Consider the following 15572-nt stretch of genomic DNA (forward strand, 5'->3'; position numbering starts at 1 on the left):
GTCCCACTGCCCATTTCCCCGAATTCCGAAATCATAGCGAAACAGAAAAAGCCACGATCCAGCCCATGCTTAGTCCTATCGGCCTTGTGGCCTTGGAGATCAACCCTGAACACGATTCTCAGACCACCGGAACAGCCAACGTGAAATGGCCGGGGAGCACACAGGACCGTTCATCCCACACTGACCAATCCTCCACGAAGGTCACTGCCACACCCTCAACCCTGCTCCCTGGATGTGAGCTGGGAGGTGATTAGGCCGTGCCCTGTCTTCTTAGGAGCAACAGCCCTGAACCACCATCAGAGGCACCTCCTTAAAACCCTCTGTCCCCTTATTTATTAGGAAAGTACGGGGAGCGGGGGCGCCTGAGGGGCTCAGTCGGCTAAGTGTCTGCCTTCAGCTCAGGTCATGATCCCAGGGTCCTGGGATCAAGTCCCACATCACGGTCACTGCTCAGTGGGGAGCCTGCTTCCCCTCTGCCTGCCGCTCCCCCTGCTTGTGTGTATGCGCGCACTCTCTCTCTGACAAATAAATAAAATCTTTTTTTTTTTCCCTAAGATTTTATTTATTTATTTATTTGACAGAGATCACAAGTAGGCAGAGAAGCAAGCAGAGAGAATAGAGGAAGCAGGCTCCCTGCTGAGCAGAGAGTCCGATGCAGGGCTCGATCCCAGGACCCTGGGATCATGACCTGAACAGAAGGCAGAGGCTTTAACCCACTGAGCCACCCAGGAGCCCCTAAATAAAATCTTTTAAAAACCAAAAAAAGAAAAGTACTGGAGGAAGTAGAAAGCTTTAAAGCCCAGAGCCCCTGGGCAACAGGATTCTTTCAAAGGTATTTCAAAAACAATTCTGCATTTTTTTTTAAAGATTTTTTATGTATCAGAGAGGGAGCAAGCAAACAGACACAAAGCAGGGGGAACAGCAGGCAGCGGGAGAAGGAGAATCAGGCTCCCTAGAGAGCAAGGAACCTGATGGGGGCTCTCGATCCCAGGACCCTGAGATCATGACCTGAGCCGAAGGCAGAGGCTTAGCCATCTGAGCCACCCAGGCGCCCCATAATTCTCCATTCCTAAAGCTCCCAGTCACCACTCCACTGTGGCGGGTCACCATTTCCTGTAGGGCATGGGGATGGGGTGAGTATGTCCTTCGATGAGCCCAGAAGCACCGTCCCACCTGTTCTGTGTGACACAGATGAGGCCGCTAAGCCGGGTGATCCCAGCATCCCCCAAAATGCACAACATCAAGTGTGGCCCAGGCATCAGACGCTGAAGGACCAGAGCACAAACATGAACATGTGGACTGGAGAAGAAACAGCCGCAGAACAAACCCCGGACCGGCCTCTAGGCTCCTCGGCCTGGACCCTGGACACCCGTAAACTCGGGACCAAGCAGGAGCCGCCATCGCCCAGCAGGGCGTGGGCAGGCTTGGGAGGGGCTGTGGCCGGCAGCGCCCTGCTCTCCTGCGGCCACCTGGGCCCAGGGGCCCAAGAACTTACTTCGGAGACCGGTTGTAGCCAAGGCCGTGAGGAGAGGTGCCCCGGGAACTGGCACAGGTTCCTTATCAGGTCCCAGCAATGGTGACGGTTCCTAAAATGCAAAATAAAAGCGCGATTAACTAAACGCACGTTTAACCTTAAGTCCAGATTCCACTCCGAACAGCTGCCCATAGCCCAAGGAAGTCGCCTTCACTTAGACGTTTCCAATTCCTTGCCGATTTGCAAGAACACTAAAATCCATAGCTATAAGCGCTTTCCCCATTAAAGTCCTCCCGTGATTGCCCATTTTAAGCTCAGCCCCTAAAAATCAGTAGCAGAGGAAGTGAGAGGCACCTCGAAACAATCAAATTAAACCAAAGAAGCTTCTGAAAACCTTAAAGTACGGGCAGCCTCTGAGAGGTTTATGAGAAGTTCTGCCTCCTCCAAAGCGCCACAGCCAGGAAGGCAACCCTCCACGGAGGAGAGTCACAGGGACAACACCAATGCCCAGCGGCCACCACCCGCGCCCCCAGCAGACAGAGAGCATACGGAGAGAGCAGAGCAGGGGCAGCACAGAGCCAAGATCCCACAGGGGGCAGGATCCCAACCACCGACTTCGTAGCTGGGCAGAGGGACCCCCAACACTGATTGAACAGTTGCAGGACAAGACTCCCGACTTTGGGTGTAACCCCAAGACCCTTGACAGTCCAGGCCGTGGCCACTACCTTGACTCTCCCACCCTCCCTGCCCCCACCTCTCCCCAGCCCCACCCCCACTCTGTGCCTTCACGAGCCTGCCATCCAGGACACCAATGTCCCCCACGACCGGTCTCCCTGGGCAAGGCAGCTCCCCCCACGGGCTGTTGCTTCATTAAATGCAGTTTCACACACTTTCGCCACATAACACAAGCTTCACCCACACCCCTCACGGCGTGCGATATATGTAGGCTGGAATTTTCTCTTATTTTTCTCTAGTTTTTAAAATTCCTGGGCATGACCCCATTAAACAGATCTCACTGGCATTTAAAAGGTCAGGCCCTGGTTTGAATGACAATAGCAAGCTGTGGCATTGCTGGACCTCGGACTGCACACACCTTCTGGACGGGGTGAACCGCTGGGGGCTCTCCCGATGGCTCCTGGGCCGAGATCTCCCACCTGTGCGGCTGAGCCTTCCCCGCTCCACAGCCGGTGGGCACCTGCCATTGGCAAGGCTGAAGTCTTAGGATGTGAGGACTGGGGAAGCTTCCAGGAGCTGTGGCTGGCAGTCACAGCACCCAAGATGTCCAGGTCCTAAACCCATCTGTGGCCACGCCCCCTTTCCACAACAAAAGGGACTCTGCAGGGGGTGTTAAGTGAAGGACCCTGAGAGGGGAAGAGGATCCCGGATTATCTGGGCGGCCCCAAGTCCCCACAAGAATGGAGCAGGAGGCTCAGAGTCAGAGAAAGAGACACAACAACAACACCAGCAGAGGTCACAGAGACACACCGCGCAGAGGGAGGAAGGGGCCATCAGGCAGGGAATGGGACACGGCCTGGAGCCTCCAGGGGGAGCCCGCCCTGCCCACCCCCTGACGGTAGCAGCCAGGGAGACCCAGGTCCAGCTTCTGGCCTCCAGATCTGAGATCATCACTGGGCGCTGTTTTTTTTTTTTTTTTAAAGATTTTATTTGTTTATTTGACAGAGAGAAATCACAAGTAGATGGAGAGGCAGGCAGAGAGAGAGAGGGAAGCAGGCTCCCTGCTGAGCAGAGAGCCCGATGCGGGACTCGATCCCAGGACTCTGAGATCATGACCTGAGCCGAAGGCAGTGTGGCCTAACCCACTGAGCCACCCAGGCGCCCCATCACTGGGCGCTGTTTTAAGTCACTAAGTCTATGGCTCCAACAGCGCAGGGAGACTAATGCGGCAGCTTCGAGGTGCGTTTCCTGGATTTCAGGGGGACTGAGGGGTCCTTCCATGTCCACGGACGGCACAGGCTCCAGCGAACTGCAGGCCTCCACTTTTCGCTCCTGTGTTGATGGGACCCCGGGTCTCCCTCATCATTCGGAACTGTCCCTGTGGGGGCTGTTTCTACGCCGGGCATGGGCCGCCCCTACCAGTGCATGGCCGGAAAGACAGAGAGACCCCCAGGGCCTGGGCTTCTCAGCTGGACAGACCTCAGTCTGCTGCTCCCCAGGACTGCCAGGCCACCAATGCCATGGGTCCTTTGGCCCTCATGCTCTGGGGGCCAAGAGTACTGACCCCAATTCCTGGGTCAGACCCGGAAATAAGGCTTCCATCCACTCTGACCCATGTCCACAGTGGACAAGAGGCGAGGTTCACCCTCCTCCACGGCTGGCTGCCACCCACCCAGGAGGCTCTGGGATGCCAGGGCCTGGCCTCAGACATGGCCACAGGCCCACTGGGCACAAAGCAGTCTGGCGCTGAGGCATCAAAGGGCCCCAGAGTGTGAGCCAAGCACGGTGACTTCCCCCCAAATAGAACACCATGGAAACTGGGAAGAATGACTTCGCAGGGGTGACACCTGACTGCCCACCTCAGCCAGGGGACCAAGGCCAACGTCTGCAGTGACCAGCCATCCCCTGAGATGGCATCAGGAGAAGGACACTTGACTCAGGGGTCCTCCTCCCCAAACCCATCCCCCCCCACGTCTCACCATGAGAAAAGCCCCAGACAAATCCAGGGAAGGGGCTTCCTACCAAACCCTGCCCCGTCCCCTGCACCACCATCAAGGGGCTCCAAAAACCAAGGAAGTCTGAGAAACAGTCCCAGCCCAGAGGAGCCCAAGGAGACGTGATGACTCTGTCATGTGGGAGCCTGGGACAGGGGCCTGAGACGGAAAAGGGACACGGGGGAAACTGAGAAAATCTGAATAAATTGTGGAGTCTGCTTACTAAGAGTGCATCGACACGTCCGCTAACTGCAACAGGGTCCCCGTCCGATGGAAGAGCCCAGCAGAGATTCATCAGGGGACGGGGTGGGGCGTAACACTCTCAATTTCTTTGCAAATTCAAAATGGTTTTTCTTTTCCTTTTTTTTCTTTTAATAAAGTCTCAGTAATTTTTTAAAAGAAAACAAAAGAGAAAGGCCCAGGCAGGCTGGGTTTGATGCCTCCCATTGCCCAGGCTGGCCCGGCCCAGCCGCTGACCTCACTGTGGGTCCCGGGAAATCTGGGGCGCTAAGAATAGAACCCGGGAGGGGAGTCCAGTTGCAGCAAGGTGAGAGCCTCCAGCGACGGCCTGAGACATCAGACATTGAGGCCCCTAAAAGGCACAGTCTGACCATTTTCTCTCTTGAAGAGGTTCAATCTGGCCGTTAGAAGATGTAGCTGTTCCAACGTGCCCACTGCGAGCAGGCAGGCACTGAAGCGGCGTGCAAAGCAGCCTCTGCAAAGGGCAGGCAGGTGGGGCCAGGAAGCAGCAGCAGCAGCAGGAAACAGGGGACGAGCCAGCTGTACCTAAAGGTCGCGGTATTAGGAACTGCCACCAGCTGGTGGCATCTCCGGGGACCCCGCAGGCTTGGCCTCCCCACCCTGGGTGAGGTAGTCCAGTCCCCTAGCCCTATCAGCTCTCAGCTCCCCGGGGCTGACCCTCAGGTGGGTTCGGAGGGCTGGCCCCCACTAGACCACACTGCCCACTCTTGCCCTGGAGCTGCTCGTGGGGTTCTGAGAGGCAGAGAGCTGAGCGGGCAGCCTCTGGGCCAGACGGGAAAGGAGCCCTTACCCTACTCACACAGCGACCTGACCCAGAAGGGCTTACTGTCTGCCTGCTCTTCTACAGCCACGAGCCCCAAGGGGCAACCCTTCTCAGGGGATGCAATCATGAAGGAAGGACACAGGACCCCCAAGAAGGCATGCCCGATGACCAAAGCAAGGACAGTTCAGGAAACAGAATAAATCGTGATTGTACTAGACCATAAGCCCCAGGATATAACAAATACGTGTAAGTCTTCACCGACGCAAAATGAAAAACACACCATAAACAAGGGAGAAGGAACTGCGCTCTTCCACAAAGAATTCTAATCAGAATACGGAGAAGCAGCGAGGCTGCCGGAGAGCTGCGGTGTGAGCATCAGAGTAACAACTACGGCAGGGAAGACCCACAGAGGGGCACTGCAAGGGAAAGGCAACAGTTTGAGAGGAAACAAGGTATTTGCACAGTCCCCAAAGGGAAAATTCATAACTTTCCAGTGGAGGCTCCTGGCCGGCTCCTCCATAACCATGGGATCGAGCCTGACATCACCAGCACAGAGACACACCAACATCCTGCACGGAGAAGGCAGCTGGCCCCAAACTGCGTCACCTTCCTCTGATCCCAAGAAAACACCGGACAGAGCCAAGTGGAGGGACATTCCGCAAAATCCCTGACCTCTGCTCTCTAAAAGCGTCAAGGTCACAAACAATCAGGAAAAACCGAGAAACAGTCCCAGTCCAGAGGAGCCAGGGGAGACTTGAAACTAAATGCATGACAGGGTCCCGGATGGGGCTCTGGGGAAGAAAAGGGCCATGCGTGTGACCAGTAGGGGAATCCGAAGAAATGCTAAATACTATTCCTCCATGCTCTTGTTTACTTTGGGTCATTCTTCTCCAGTTACGCTAGATGCTAACACAGGGAGGTAGCAGAAAAGGACCCGAGAACTCTCTGTACTGCCTTTGTAACGTTTCAATAAATCTAAAATTATTTCAAAATAAAAACTAAAAAAAAATAAAAAAAAGTAGCAGCAGCAGCAAAAGAAGAAGAAGAAGAAGAAAAAGCCAACCTTTACCTCTGTCCTGTGAAGCTCACTGCACAGCAGGGTTTAGCTGAAAGAGGAGAGAGGCTGTAAAAAGATCCAAACTGATAAGAAAAGAAAAAGCAAGCTGACACCACACTACCATCGAGTTTCAGGACCCGATAAAGACCAACCTGCCGAATGCAAGTTTCAGATCCTTCCTGTTTGAAAGCGAAGAAAAAGCGACATATTTCCTCAATCTCTGCATACTGGCAAAAGAGCCTCTTATTTACAAATAGCTCACCAAATCTCCATATCCTCACGGACGCCGCAATCCCACTGCAGAAGTCACGAGGGCTCCACTAGGGAAGTGGCGGGCACCCCAGGCTGTCTGGATCCCAACTATAAGGGTCTGGTCTCATTGCATGGTAAGAACCACATCATATTCCTCAACGCCCACCCCCGAGACCAGATCTAACTCGGGTGACAGAACCACAGTAAGCAAGATAGTGTGGAACCAGCATAAAGATGGTCACGGAAATTAGTGCAAGAGAGTTGACATCAGCCCAGAAATAAACCCATCCTGCGAAGCCAAGTGATTTTCAAGGAAGCTGCCCAAATCATTCCACAGGGAAAGAACGGTCTTTTCAACAACGGGATATCCACGGGAAAAAGAAATGAAGCTGGACCCCTACCTCACACCACATGCAACTCAGCTCAAAAGGATCACACACCTAAACTCGGGAGCTATAACTGTAAAACTCACAGAGGAGATAACACACGACTGCAGCCTGCTGACCGTGGGTCAGGCAATGGTTTCTCAATGCCACACTAATAGCACAAGTGAAAGAGAAAGAACAGAGAAATTAGACTGTGTCCCTCGAAGGAAGCGGTCAAGAAAGGGAAGACCACCCAGGGAATGGGTGACGGTATCTGTGGATCTTCTATCGCCTCAGGGACTTGTATCCAGAACATATAAAGAACTCTTAAGGATCAACAATGAAAGATAACTAGATCTGCAAACAGATGAGAGATCTGAAGGGATGTTTCTCCAAAGAAGATCAACAGCCGACCGGCACATGACAAGATGCTCGACACCACAGCCACAGAGCAAGGGAGGAAAAAAAGAACCCAAAACTCCAGGGAAAGTGATGACAGGGCAGTCGGGGCCTGTCACTGAGGCGACAGAGCCGTATCATTGTGAGAATTACACTTGTCACAGCAATGTCATGTCCCTCTATGTTCTCTCAGGCTTTCTCCCTGGAGAGCACGGAAGGGTCAGGGTGACAAGCCTGGGCTCCAGAGACTTGGGCCCAGCTCCAGCCTTGCGACCTGGGCTAAGTTCCTACTTTCTGGGCCTCGGTTTCCTCATCTGTAAAGTGGGGTCACCATGTTAGTGCTCTACTCATGCGATCGTGGGGGGCTAAATGAGGCAAGTGACAGAAGGGCTTAAAGGACTCCCTGGCACACCATAAGCCCAATGGCAGGTGTTCGAGGCCTGGTCATCAAAGAGGTTCATGCAGGCAAAGGAGGCCAATCTGAAGACACAGGGGGCGGTGAAGTGCCCTCAGCATGCGCCCAGGAGCCATGCAGGATGGCCCAGAAGGGCAATCTGGCAACCCTTCTTTTACAGAAAACCTCCTTCCAGCCAGCAGCCCTTCAGCCTTACGTCTGGGACACACAACCCACCCATCCACCCAGACTCCTCTGTAGGACCTTCCTTTGCAGGAGCTGGAGCCCCAAGGGCCGCCAACAACTTGGCTCCTGGCAGAGGAGGAGGAGGGTGCAGGGTAAATAAAGACTTGGGAGGGGCCCAGGCCTGGTGATGGTCCCACCTAGGTGCTGTGAACCATGAGATGCCTCGAGGCGAGGTGCCCGGGTCTGCGGACCACACAGCCCACACTTTGCATGTTGGAGAGGAAGAAATAGACAAGTCTTTCTCAATGGTGACCTCCTCCAAGCGGCTGGGGACCACAGATCAGGGACGGAGGGAGACAAGAGTGGCGCCTCACAGCACTGAACAAGGATGGGCTTTCAACCCACGGCGCCGGGACAAGCGGGCAACAATCTGGGAAAAGACAGTCGGACCCCTACCTCACACCACCAGCAAGAATGAGCTCCAAATGGAGGAGGGATCTGCTTGGAAAGCATGTGACCATAGGAGTACTGGAAAAAAACATGGTGAATTCCCCTCCAATTCAGCATACGAAAAGTTTTCCCAATTAGCACTCCAAATCCAGAGGCAATAAAAAAGGAAAGATCCGTAAACTTGACTATATCAAAAACACACACACTTCTTTGGGCAAAAAAACAAAACCAAAAACAAACCCACCCCCCCAGGGGAAAAAAAACATTAAAATATGTCATTGCAGGGTCACCTGGGTGCCTCAGTCAGTTAAGCCGCTGACTCCTGATTTCAGGTCAGGTCATGATCTCTAGGCTGTGATCTTTAGCCTGGCCGCGGGCTCGGCACTCAGTGCGGAGTCTGCTTGAGATTCTCTCTCCCTGTGGCTCTCCCTGTGCTCATGTGCTCTTTCAATCCCTCTCTCTAAAATACATCAATAAATCTTTTTTTAAAAGAGTCAAAATGCAACTGGGAAACTCCGAGCAAATATTTACAAACAGACCACCAAGGGCTCATCTCCCTAATGTACATTAAAGTTTTAAAGGTTGGTGGTGGGGGTGACTGTGTGGCTCAGTGGGTTAAGCCTCTGCCTTTGGCTCAGGTTATGATCCCAGGGTGTTTGGATCGAGCCCCGCATCGGGCTCTCTGCTCAGCAGGGAGCCTGCTTCCCTTCCTCTCTCTCTGCCTGCTTCTCTGTCTACTTGTAATCTCTGTCAAATAAATAACTAAAATCTTTAAAAAATAAATAAATAAAATAAATGTTGGGGGGGGGGTGCCTGTGTGGCTCAGTCAGTCAAGCATCTGCCTTCAGCTCAGGTCATGAACCCAGGGTCCTGGGACTGAGCCCCGCCATCGGGCTCCCTGCTCATCAGAGACCCTGCTTCTCTCTCTCCCTCTGCTGCTCCCTCTGCTTGTGCTCTCACTCTGTCTCTGTCAAATAAATAAAGTCTTTCAAATAAAATAAATAAATAAAAGCTGGGGGGGGGGTGTGAGTAAATCCAGTTGAAAAAAGGATGAAAAGTATGAACAGGCAGTTCACAGAAAAGATATAAAAATGGCCCCAGACATGTTAAACATGGCTCAGCCTCACTCCTCATTCCAGAAATGCTAATTAAAAACCACACTGAGGGACGCCTGGGTGGCTCAATGGGTTAATCCGCTGCCTTCAGCTCAGGTCATGTTCCCGGGGTCATAGGATCGAGTCCCGCATCGGGCTCCTTGCTCAGCAGGGAACCTGCTTCTCTCACTGCCTCTGCCTGCCTCTCTGCCTACTTGTGTATACTCGCTTACTCTCTCTCTCTAGCAAATAAATAAAAATCTTTAAAAAAAAAAAAAACAAACATTGAGACCCCACTTCTCACATCTTTCAGATTGGCAGATAATTTTAAATAGAACAGTACATCCTGCTGGTTGAGGCTGTGGGGACCAGACCTGTCATCCCACAGGGCCGACAGGAGTAAACCCACACCACCCTGGGCAGAAACTGACAAAACACACCGACACTTAACTTTTGACCCAGCAATCTCACTGCTAGAAATCCACCCTGAAGACATTCTTCCAAGAATATGAAAACACCTAATACACAAAGGCATTCACTGCAGCACCATTTACACCTGCGAGACCCTGGAAACAATCTCAGTGCCCCTGCACACCAGAGGCTGGGTTGACTGCTGAGTCCCACTGCAGACACCGTGCAGAAGAGGACCTGGTCATGGTCAGGTGAGGTGGCTTCCAGGATGTGTCCTTCAGGGAAAAGAGTAAATTTCAAGAGCAATCCCCACGATGCCACGGTTCATGTGAAAAAAGTGGAGCCATAAGAAAAGAAGCCCAGGACTCACGAAATCGTTCCCTGCAGGGAGGAGCGAGGACACTTTTCTCCAGATGCCTCGGTGCACTTGGACTTGGAACCATGCTAACACCCCACCTAACTGAATGAATGAACGAAATCAGTGAGAGCTGATGGGGGGGAAGGGAATTCAACAACAAATACAAGACAGAGATAATTAAAACAGACCATATTCCAGGTAATAATAGAACCACAGTAAAGAAGAAAAGGAAGAACTAACCCAGCCCACTTTGAAACACAATTTTGGAACCAACTGCCCTGGAAATAAAAATACAACAAAATATTAACTTCTTGGGGGCGCCTGGGTGGCTCAGTGGGTTGGGCCGCTGCCTTCGGCTCAGGTCATGATCTCAGGGTCCTGGGATCGAGTCCCGCATCGGGCTCTCTGCTCAGCAGGGAGCCTGCTTCCCTCTCTCTCTCTCTCTCTCTCTCTGCCTGCCTCTCCGTCTACTTGTGATTTCTCTCTGTCAAATAAATAAATAAAATCTTTAAAAAAAAAAATTAACTTCTCCTCCGCAGGCTTCTTCTGCTCTTGGTGATGAGGTGCGTTCTGCTGACAGAGAGGGTGTTATCAGCAAGGAAAGGGGAAGACGGCGCGAAGCCCGTATGGGAGACTGGGACTGGGAAGTAGCAGTGTGACTCATGGGTCGCAGTGCATATACGCGGATGACCGGAAGCAGAAACGTCTGAGCGTGTGTGTGTGAGAGAGAGAGATATACACACATGCACACAGGAATGCTAAATATATGCACATGTGGGTTTACTCCCAGCTGTAGCCAACAAGAGGACCCAGAAGCAAAGACGCCCAGTGGCAATGAGCACAGTGAACACCGAGATCTTGGTTTCTAAATGCCATTGTCGGGGCACCTGGGTGGCTCAGTGGGTTAAAGCCTCTGCCTACTGATCAGGTCATGGTCTCAGGGTCCTGGGATCGAGCCCCGCATCAGGCTGTCTGCTTAGTAGGGAGCCTGCTTCCCCCTCTCTCTCTGCCTGCCTCTCTGCCTACTTGTGATCTCTGTCTGTCAAATAAATAAATAAAATCTTAAAAAAAAAAATAGGGAAGAAGAGACAGCCAGCTGGTCCTTACAGCAGAACGCCAATTAACAAATGCAAAAGGCGGGTGCCTGAGTGGCTCAGTCCATTAGGCATCTGCCTTCAGCTCAGGTCCTGATGCCGGAGTCCCAGGATCGAGTCCCGATCAGGCTCGAGTCCCACATCGGGCTCCCAGCTCCATGGGGCATCTGCTTCTTGCGCTGACCTTCTCCCCTCCTGTACTCTCTCCCTCACTCACTCCCTCTCTCTCAAATAAATAAATAAAATCTTAAGAAAAAAAAACAAAACAAAACACCGGGCGCGGGAGGAACAAACACGGAGTCCCACCCACTGGTCTCAGGCCACTTCCCCGCCAGAAGCTACTCGCTAAATACAAACCAGACAAGAGTCCCTACCCCTGTAGGGCAGAGAAACCTCCTTAACCAAGTGATGGAGGTTAATGTCACCATAAATGGAACAAACTGACAGCGGGAGCCTCCGGATACTATATGCTAAGAAGGATGCAAGGTCCCTTCCAGGATGTTCTGCCAAAAGTGTGTAACGGCGTGAAACCATCAGACAAGCCCACACTGAGGGACGCCCTGCAGAATCACCAGCCTGTCCTCTCCCAAATGTCAAAGTCATGAACTCCGAACACAGCCTCGGGAACTGTTCCAGATTGAAAGAAATGAAAGCAGCCAGACAACCGAATACGCGGTGCGATCCCGGACTCTCTCTTGAGAATTCTGAGAATTAATTTCCTGATCTGACTCATTTGCTAAGAGCATCCCTTGTCGGGAAGAACCAAACCCTGAAGTATTTGGAGGGGAAGGGGCAGATCTCTCCAACAGTTCAGGAAAAATGCGAGAGCAGACGAGCAAACCGTCAGCGGCCCAGCAAGCAGGAGAAGCGCACCCCGGGTCTGGTCTCGCAACCTCTCCATAGTTCTGAAGTTCGGTCTCCAAACACCTGAATTACAACGATGAGAAGGAAGCGCTTGGACTGGGGAAGTGAAAATAGGACGGACTGTGAGGACGGAAGGCCAGGGAGCCAGGAGGGCCGCGGGCACGGCTGCCAGCGCCTGCTCTGGAGTGTCAGGGACAAGCCAGTCCACCTCCATCTTCACTTGGCTCCACAGGGTCAGGGAAGCAGCATGGGCAAAGGCCACCTGTCCCTCTGGCCCACAGCCACGGGCAAGGGGCTGAAGCCACACCGAGACGGGGGCGGATGCCAGCATCCTTGGAATCCCCAACCGAGCTCCCTGCAAAAAGCCAGGGGCCTGGCAGATCTCAAAACACACATCCATTCTTCATCCAGATGTATAGGTCTTAGATGTGCCGTAATTCGGCATTCAGAACCATGATCGGTAACAAAATGGTCTTCCTGTGTCTCTGCCCGTGTCCCCTACAATCCGCGCAGGCTCTAGGAGGGGCCAGGGCTGGGCAGCATAGAGGAATACAGGTTACACGCTCAGAGATGAACCGCTCCTCCCTCAGGGCCCCGGTGAGTCTCCCGGTGAGTCTCCCGGTGAGTCTGTGCAGGTTTACTGGCCTCCCTGAATGCCGCCCTCCCTCTAGAGTTCGCTCTGGGCCCTCCCGCAGAGCTTGTGCCCCGGCGGGTAAACCCACATGCGGGCTCAGCTCTAAACGCCTGGCATGTCCGATCAGTCCCAGGAAGCAGGCCCTGTCATCAGAGTCCATTTCACAGATGAGGAAACTGAGGCACGGGGAGTAGGGTGACTTGTCTGAGACCACGGGGCAGCCACACTCTATGCGGATCACCAGCCCACGCAGACTGGCAGGGAGACACATGGAAAACACACAGCACTCCCCCGGCCCGCGGCTTCTAGAGGGCAGTCTTTATGAACTCCCTCAGAGTGCAAGCAGGAAAATACAGGCCAACGTTTTTATAATCTTGGGGGGGCGGGGGGAGGTGGAGGAAAGCTCTCCAAGGAGGTCACAAGACCAGGAGCTTTAAAGACAAATTTGGCAATAAACTTAAAAACATTCTATGTACCGACACATCAAAAATAAAGCTGAAAGATAAATGAGAAACTGAGAAAAAAAAAAAAATGTGACACAAAGGGTGCTAACAGCCCTAATGCAGGAAAGGACGTTCCAAAACACTGCTTCTCAGCCGGAGCGATCCGGCCCCCAAGGCACAACGGACAACATCTGGGGCGTCTGTGGCTGTCATACAGGGGACGGCAGGCTCCTGACATCGTGGGTAGGCACCAAGGATGCCACTCAGCCCCCACGGTGCCTTGGACCCCCTCCCCCCACCCGAGAATGGCCTGGTTCAAAGACAGCAAATAGTTTGAGAAATCCCACTGTAAGTCAAGAGAAAATATAAACCCCCAGTTTCATGGATGGGCCAAGGCTATGAACTGGCAATTCAAAAAAAAAAAAAAAAAAAGACAATGAGGAGGTGACAGTTAAAGGCCAGACAGAAGCTGCGGCTGTGTCCCATATGACGGGAGCCGCCAGCCACCGTGAGAGCCTCCACCCCAACCACCTGCCCTGGACACAACCAAGTGACATGACTCAAGACAGAAAAGCCATCTGTGCGCCAAGCGTCTGCACTCACACAATCTCCCCTCAATGGACCGGCAGTGAGGATATTCACCGCAGCATGGTTTTAAAGAGAAAAAAATACACATTACCCAAAGAGAAAAGCATCCACATCCCTACAAAAATGGAGGCGTACACAGCCCATGACCAGGAGAGCCTTGGCCAAGACACCAGGGATGGTTATCTCTGGGGACTGGGGACACTGGTCATTCACACAGACTTCTCTTTAGTGGTAAGACTCATTCTGATGTCATAACAATAAACTAGAGCCCACCTCGAGAGTGGGGCCTGACACCTGGAGGTCCTGTCCCCCGGCAGCCAAACCGGCTGGTCCCTCCGTGTAGAAAGGACCCAGTCTCAGAGGAAAGAGGCACGAGGGGAAACAATCTGGCAGTTTCTTCGAGTGTTAAACACGGGGTCTCCCTATGAGCAGCAATTCCACTCCAAGGCATCCACCGAAGAGAGACGAAGACAAGCAGGCACGCGAAACCCGCCACGCAAGCGTCTGGATTCTGCATTACAGGCATTAGTCACAGTGGCCAAACAGTGGAAAGCATCCAAGTGCGCATCGGTGGGTGAGCGGACACACAGAACGTGGACCACGCTCCCACACGCGCATCCCCAGCCGCCAGCAGCAGCGAGGCCCCCACGCGCTGCCCCGGGGCCAGACCCCGAGCCCACGACGCTCAGGGAGGGAACCAGACACAGATGGCCACGCAGGGTGGGAGTCCACGCATGTGACAGGGAAACGACAGGACTATTTGAAAGGTACGGGGTGCACACCATCCTTGTCGGGTGGCAGAGAAGTTCTGGAACCGCCCGGTGGTGATCGGTACACCCCCTGGAGATGTACTAACGACCACAGAACAGTACACTCTAAAAGGGGGAAATGTATGGCATGGGAATTCTACTTCATAAAGCCGCTACTAAAAAGGAAAAAAAAAAGGTACCAAGCCAGAAAATGAACGCATCAGAGCTCCTGGAAGACTGATCGCGGCTTTGATGCTGTTCTGAAGCTTCCACGGAATCCATCCAGAGCGCCGAGGCCCCCCTGTGTCGGCCGCCCCTGGTCCCCTGCCCGGTGCTATCCTGACACAGCCGTGCAGGCTGCCCCCCTAGGCTCCCACAAAAGGGGTCGGTTAAGGAGCAGGTCACAAGTCCCCCACCCCCTTGCCGGCCTTCCCAGATCGGTCCCTGCGCTGAGTACCAGGCAGCCTCAAAGCCCGAGGACCTGCCCGCCTGCGAGTGGGCGTGACCTGCTGACCCAGATCCGGAATCTGGGGACAGGATCAGAGCCACAGACCAGTCAGCTGAGATGGGACAAGGAAGAAGGGGCCAAAACACGCGGGGTGATGACAAGAGAGTCGCGGCCCTTCTAAGCCCGAGCCCAAGACAAACACCTTCAGGCACAGCAACCCTAAGACTAGGCCGCGCTCAACTCACCGAGCAGGGAGTCTGGGCAAGAGTCAGGCGCACGCACACAGCGCGACGCGTGAGCTGCCTTGAAAAACCCAAGCTCTGTCACTGATTGCGCGACCTTAATCCCCAACAACCTCAGTTCAACAGCAATCAGCACAGATTTGCTTCCAAAAATACTGGAAATTCTGATAAGTTAAGAAGCCTGTAAGACCTAGAGCAGACATTGGAAGATACTTGAAAAAATGCAGTGGAAAAAACATTAAAGGCATTAAAGCGTTACACTAGAAAATACGCACTTAATGCAAAAGGCAGCAGCAGAGGAGAGGAACCAAAGGCAAGAGCAAAAAAACAAAAGGAAAATCATAGCTGTAAATCCAACTAGATCAATAATGACATTC

At 53.1% G+C, this 15572-nt stretch overlaps 1 protein-coding gene across 1 annotated transcript in view; it reads right to left on the reverse strand.

Moving 5' to 3' along the window:
• KDM4B (lysine demethylase 4B) overlaps positions 1 to 15572 on the reverse strand; it is a 132031-nt gene that overhangs the window by 96029 nt on the left and 20430 nt on the right. Inside the window, exon 2 of the mRNA XM_045086069.1 lies at positions 1496 to 1586. The gene's annotated coding sequence lies outside the window, so the exon portion shown is untranslated. The remainder of the gene's footprint in view (positions 1 to 1495; positions 1587 to 15572) is intronic.

Source organism: Mustela putorius, unplaced genomic scaffold, assembly GCF_011764305.1.
Source record: "Mustela putorius furo isolate JIRA1106 unplaced genomic scaffold, ASM1176430v1.1 tig00000095_pilon_pilon_pilon, whole genome shotgun sequence".
NCBI lineage: Eukaryota > Metazoa > Chordata > Mammalia > Carnivora > Mustelidae > Mustela > Mustela putorius.